The sequence below is a fragment of the Planococcus citri genome, chromosome 3 (assembly GCF_950023065.1).
Source record: "Planococcus citri chromosome 3, ihPlaCitr1.1, whole genome shotgun sequence".
NCBI classification, from domain to species: domain Eukaryota; kingdom Metazoa; phylum Arthropoda; class Insecta; order Hemiptera; family Pseudococcidae; genus Planococcus; species Planococcus citri.
Window position 1 is genome coordinate 64,939,698 of NC_088679.1, and position 6,000 is coordinate 64,945,697.

General features: G+C 29.5%; 1 protein-coding gene across 1 annotated transcript in view; it reads left to right on the plus strand.

Annotated features, from left to right (window-relative positions):
* The window catches only part of LOC135842085 (uncharacterized), a 96,725-nt gene extending 94,876 nt beyond the window's left edge, over positions 1–1,849 (plus strand). Inside the window, exon 7 of the transcript XR_010558066.1 lies at positions 1,710–1,849. The gene's annotated coding sequence lies outside the window, so the exon portion shown is untranslated. The remainder of the gene's footprint in view (positions 1–1,709) is intronic.
* The last annotated feature ends 4,151 nt before the right edge of the window (positions 1,850–6,000 follow it).

Consider the following 6,000-nt stretch of genomic DNA (forward strand, 5'->3'; position numbering starts at 1 on the left):
TGATTAAGTAAAACAACGTGCTCGAATCGATTTGAAATTATGTTTCATCACACACACAGGGTACGTAGACGTACCTCTATCTGCCTATCTGTTGAAACTTCAAAACCACGAAGAAATTTTTATATGAATTCTTTGCCCGTAGCTATGATTAAATCGAGAAATGTATAATGCAGAAGTTCACCATCGACGACAACTATTGTAAATTATTCTGTTTCAACTTATCAATAAGAAGGAAGTGTATTTTATACGATGGAAAATCTAGCGTGATCGATTTTTCATCATAATTATGCTAAATAGTAGTTCGAGTAGGTAAAAAAAAAATGTTGTTAGGTTCGTTGCGATTTACTCGCATTGCGTGAAAATAATCTCGACGATGAATGAAAAACGTGATTGAAAATGAGATCAAAATTCAGTCGAGTATTTTGATGCCTCGAAACTACATTTATACAAATAGTAAAAATGAAAAGAAACGCTTGGGGAGGGGGTGGGGGGGTATGAAGCTCGTTATTGAGTTATACTCGTATGTACCCAAGTAGGTATTGGAATCATGCTGAAGGATTTATAATCAAGTAGGTACTCGTACTTACCTACACAATGTTTATTTAAATAAGTAAACAAACAAATAAATAAACAGATAGATAAATTCATCGAGGGAAAAAAACTTGACTCGAATTCTCTGAAACGATAATTATCTTATCAAAACGTTCCACCAATATTTCTTCATTAATTTTTCATGATGAGTAGGTAAAGTAATACTCGTAGTAAAATGCCTACGATGGAAACAAAAACCTTTCAAGTTGAATTTGTAGGAAAATGTATGGTTTATGAAGATTCTAAGTGGTGGATAGGTAGTAATTTGCATTTTCACGTCTTCGATCTCTCTACACTGCACTTTTCAGTTTCAGTCAGGTATCGAATTGTGTCTCGGTGCATTTTTGAAATCATCCTGCTAATGAAAGAAATTCTAAAAAAAAATAAAATAAAATGATCGTTTCAATTTTTACCACGAATTTCTCCAAACTTCTTCCATTCCATAAATTCGACCCTTCTCCACCCAAATCTTGGCATGTCTCTAAGACACATTTTTAAATTTTCTTTGGAAATTAAGGACTAAGGATTTTTTTGAAATATTTGAGATATTCATCAACATCCAAAAATAAGGTTTTTTGACTCTTTATCTCGTATTTTCGATTCACTTGCCCTAATTGTTTTGGAATATCAAATTTGTGACAGGATTAAATTTTCAGCAACCAAGTTGATTGATGCAACGCCTTCTGGAACGATTTTTGAAATTGCCAGAAGAAGGTCGACAACTTTTGCTGGAGGCTCCAGATTGATTTGAAAATGGTGGCAACCGATTCAGGTAGTCGACTTGCTGAGTATACATATCATATAAGTATACCGAGTGTTTCTGTTCGATGGTCCTCGTTTTTCAAAAAAGTCAGTGAAAGGCCCTTTTTCATTAGAAAGTAAAAGTCCTTTTTTTTCAAATCTTCAGATTGTAATTTTTAATCAAAATTGAACTATCGAAAATCTCAATTGACTTTTAGTTGGTAAAGGAAAAATCGAAAAAGAAAATTCCACCACAAATAAAATTATTACAAATTTTCTATTCCATGAATTCTTATGTTCCCAATTTTCTCGTCTCTTGAGAGTATTTTTGTGTATTTTATAATTTAATTAGCAACCAATTTGTTTCTTTGTTTCAGGTGAGCAATGAATTTCAAACAAGATATTTAAGGATGAAAAAAAACACTAAAAAAGTACGTACCTAGACCTACCTACCTACCTTTTAAAAGTACCTATTATATGAAAACATGTTTATTATTCGTCTATATCTACTCATAAGATTTTTCAGAAAAAAATGAAATGTTGATCTAAAAAAAAAAAAGATGAAAATCGTACTGAATTTTGGTTTAAAATTTTTCAAACAGCCAACAAGCTCTTTCAACATAAAAAATCAGTTCATTCTTGGAAAAACTTCTCTCACTTAAATAGACTTGAAGAAGTTATCTCAAACAAGACTGAGAATTGGACACACCAAAATCACACATAACCATCTTTACTTAAAAGCCCCTAAGCTCTCATGTCAATTTTGCTCATCTGAACCCATATCTGTTCAACACCTACTATTCTATTGTACCCAATTACACCAAGATCGATTTTTATCTCTTCAAATAGATGAAAACTCTCTCTCCATTCCTGACAGCCCCTCCGAAATAGAAAAATTGATTACTCTTGTTAAAAAAAACACAACCTGACAAATTCAATTGTAATAATCTAGTAATTATAAACACCAAAAAAAAATCCTCAAAAAATCTTTATTAGAAACTTTTTACTTTCTAAATAAATTTCATCTAATTTTGTACGACACTTTTTCAAAAATCTAAAAATTCACGACCTAATTTTGGGATCAAAATTCCTCAAAAAGAGTGCGTTTTTTTCTACATAATCAGGGGTTCCCAAAAAATTGAGATGTAAGTAAATCGAAAATTGAACTGTACACTAATGAAAATTTATTTTATGATTTTCTGCTCCTTCTCCTCCCCCCTATCAATTTTTATGATCGAAAAAATCCATGACAAGTTTAGCTCCTTCTCCTGAAATGAAGAAAGATCATTCCCTCCTCTCTCAAAAAATGAGAAAAAAATGAAAAAAAAATCAACTTATTCCAAAAAATGTCAGCTTTTTTGGTCAGAATTTTTCAAAATAATCTTCGAGAAAAAAGCCATAGTAAAAAAAAAAACAAAAAAAAATCAAATTGATGAAATCGTTTGACATTTTTTTGAAAATTTCTCATTTCTGACATTCTGAGTCAAATTTTTTTAAAATAACCAACAATACCAACATATGATGTTGAATGACCCAATTGTATGGAGCCTACCAAAATCAAAAAAAAAAAAAAAATGAAAAATAGTTAGGGCTACGTGAACATTTTCGAGAAATATTTGAATCAGGGAGAATAGAAATCAATCAATCAATTTTATTTATTTGGTTCAGTTTTCACAACTTTATCACAAAAAGATAACGCGGTTATCTTTTTGTGATAAAGTTGTGAAAAAAGGGGAGAATAGAAATGGACTAGATCCACTTTTGGCGGGTTTCACTTTTTCATGGATATTCATGTATTTATTGGAGCTGTCGGATTTTCGCGAAAATGCTGAGAAGGTGGTGTTTGGCAACATCGCATCAGCGTGTTTAGCGTAAAAATAAAATTTTTTCAAAAAAATAAAAATTTGATGAATTTTTTGAAAAGTTTGTTATTATACTTATTGCGAAAAAACATCAAACAATTTTAAAAAATATCACTTTTGAAATTTAAACGTAGGTATTTTTGTTTTGAAAATACTTGGTCGATTTTCAAAAAGAATTCAAAATTTGAAAAACTGATTTACAAAATTTTTGAAGAAAATTTTGATGATTGAGAATACATACGAGTATACATAGAAAGGGCTATTAGTCACATTTTTCTAATCAGCGATGCTTCCGGTGCATGTGAATATTTATTTTTTCACGATTACGTTAGATAAAAATTTTCTGAGAGGTCGAGAGAGGCTTGTTCTTTTTTGATACAGGGCTCGTACTTATTTACCTTTCATGGGATTTTCAACTTATTCGTGGTTAAAAGTAACTTCTGGTTACTGAAAAAATTGTCTTTTGGTAAAGTTGTCACAAATTCCGCTTTTTCAAAAAGTCTCATTTTAAAAAAAAATACCCAAAAGTTTCGCTTTTTTTTCAGGAATTATCTTGAATTGCCAAAAATTGATGAAACAGGCACAGATTTTGTAAACAACAATTTGCAAAAGAGTATACTTTTTGCTAAAAATTCCAAAAAGTCTTGCTTTTTCACAAAAAATTGGCAAAAAACCTCTCTTTCTAGCGAAACTTGCTATAAAAATCTTTCCTTTTTGCGAAAATTCTCACTTCGTAGCTCAAATTTGCCAAACACCTCGTTTTTTAAACCAAAAAGTTGCAAAATAGTTTAGGTTAGTTTTTCAAGCTTTTTAAATTATTTTTTATTTATTTTTTTTTTTGGAAAAAATTGAGTTCGAACGACTTTTATTTTAGAAGGATTCTCGTCAAAAATAGAATTTGAAAAAAAAAATCCTACAGGACTCAATTTTTGATATTTAAAAAATTATTCTTTGATTTTGGGTTCTTTAATTAGTGTTTTTCTTGTTTTCTTGATATTTTTTAAATATTTTAATTTTTTGAATCATTTTTTTTTTAGTGATTTTAATAGATATTTTATTTAGAAAAATTCTTCTGAAGGTGCTTCTTTTTGTGTTTTGAATTTGATTAGACATTCCGTTATCTCGATTTTATTTACTTTTTTTGTGGAAAATTGATACAACAATACTTAAGAGTAATTTCCGTCATTTCCAAAAATTCGCCAAAAATCAAAAATTCACTTGGATAGTTCGAAATTTGGTTTTTAGGTCTGAGTGACTCGGTCTTTCAATGACTGAGCCCCAAATTTCAGCTCAATCGGAGTCGACGAGTTGTAAAAGTTCCTTGTCAAATTGTTAAAAACATTTTCAAACCGTAATCGAATCTAATATTCCTGCAAGTTGAAAAAAAATCGTCAAAAAACTACCATGAGATGAAAATTTTGAACAAAAATCTTCATTTGGGCTCCTTTTAAGATAAATTTCAGAAGGATTTTAGCCCATGAAGACTATTGTTCGCGAATAAGTTTCAAACTCCTTATAATTTTTTCATCCCTCCAATATATTTTATTTGAAAAAAAATGTGTTTTCAACGGATGCAAAACCTACTCATCCAAATACCCAGCTGGCTAGTGGGTACAAAGTTTCGATAAAATATACCAACATGAGTAAGCAAATCTATATCGCCGACATTCCGCTGCAAAGTCATCAACTTTATCAGTAAAGTTATAGTTTCGTGATTTTCAACGTAGGTACACTAGAACACGATAAGAGTCAACCCAACAGTCACACACGTCATACTAATTTCACTCCAACTCCACCTCCACCCACACATTCGCAATTGAAAAATAAAATAAATGTACAAGTCGAGTAGTAAAGATAAAAACATATACTAATTAACAAATATACGTTGACAAAACTTAATCACAAAAACGCAAGAAAAAAAAAGGATCAAGTTTCAAGTCGCGTATTTTTTTTTTTAATATTCCTGAAATGTATTTTAAAAGAACAACCTTTTACATAAATAAATATAGTAGAACAAACACAAAAAAATTCACATCGTAATTCTATCACATAAACGGTACACAAAAATTATTAGGATAAGCTCTCGAACAACTCAATTATTACAAACTTAAAATTAGGCAAGACTTCAAAAATACTGTACATTTGAAACGAAAAAAAAAAAAAAAAAACAATACGTACATAAGCTCGCGTGTATAAATAATTCTTTGAGCTTCGACATAGTTAAATTAAAAAAAAAAAAAAAAAACATAATTTCGTATTTTTATTGGTTTATTAATAAAAAAAAAAAAAAAACGAAAAAAAAATTGTTAGCATAGCAATTAGCAACATGGAGGAAAAAAAACAACAAGGACAAAACTTAAAAGAATAAAAAGGCACGTAATAAGTAAAAATACCTTTAAAAAATACGTTACATTAACTTATCTCATATTTTTGTACCGCAACAATAATAAACGCGAAACATCATTAAAAAATCCATACTTGAGATTAGCACAAAAATATGAGATCAGGTACAAGTCTTCATGAATAAGAAAATTAAAATCTAAAATACATTAAAACATTCGTTTTCAAATTCGATCGTACATAACACGTTCGTTATGTAACCTTCTCAGTCATTCGAAATAAAAAATTGACTAGATTTGTATAACAAAAAAAAAAAAAAAGAAAAAAAATTTATAAGAAATTTTTTTAAGGAACGAAATCGAATACCTATTTTTGAACACCAACTACGTCAATACGTTCGTTGTATACGTACATAAGCCTCTAAGTAGGTATCTTTTTTACTTTAAAATTTTTTTACACCTTTGTA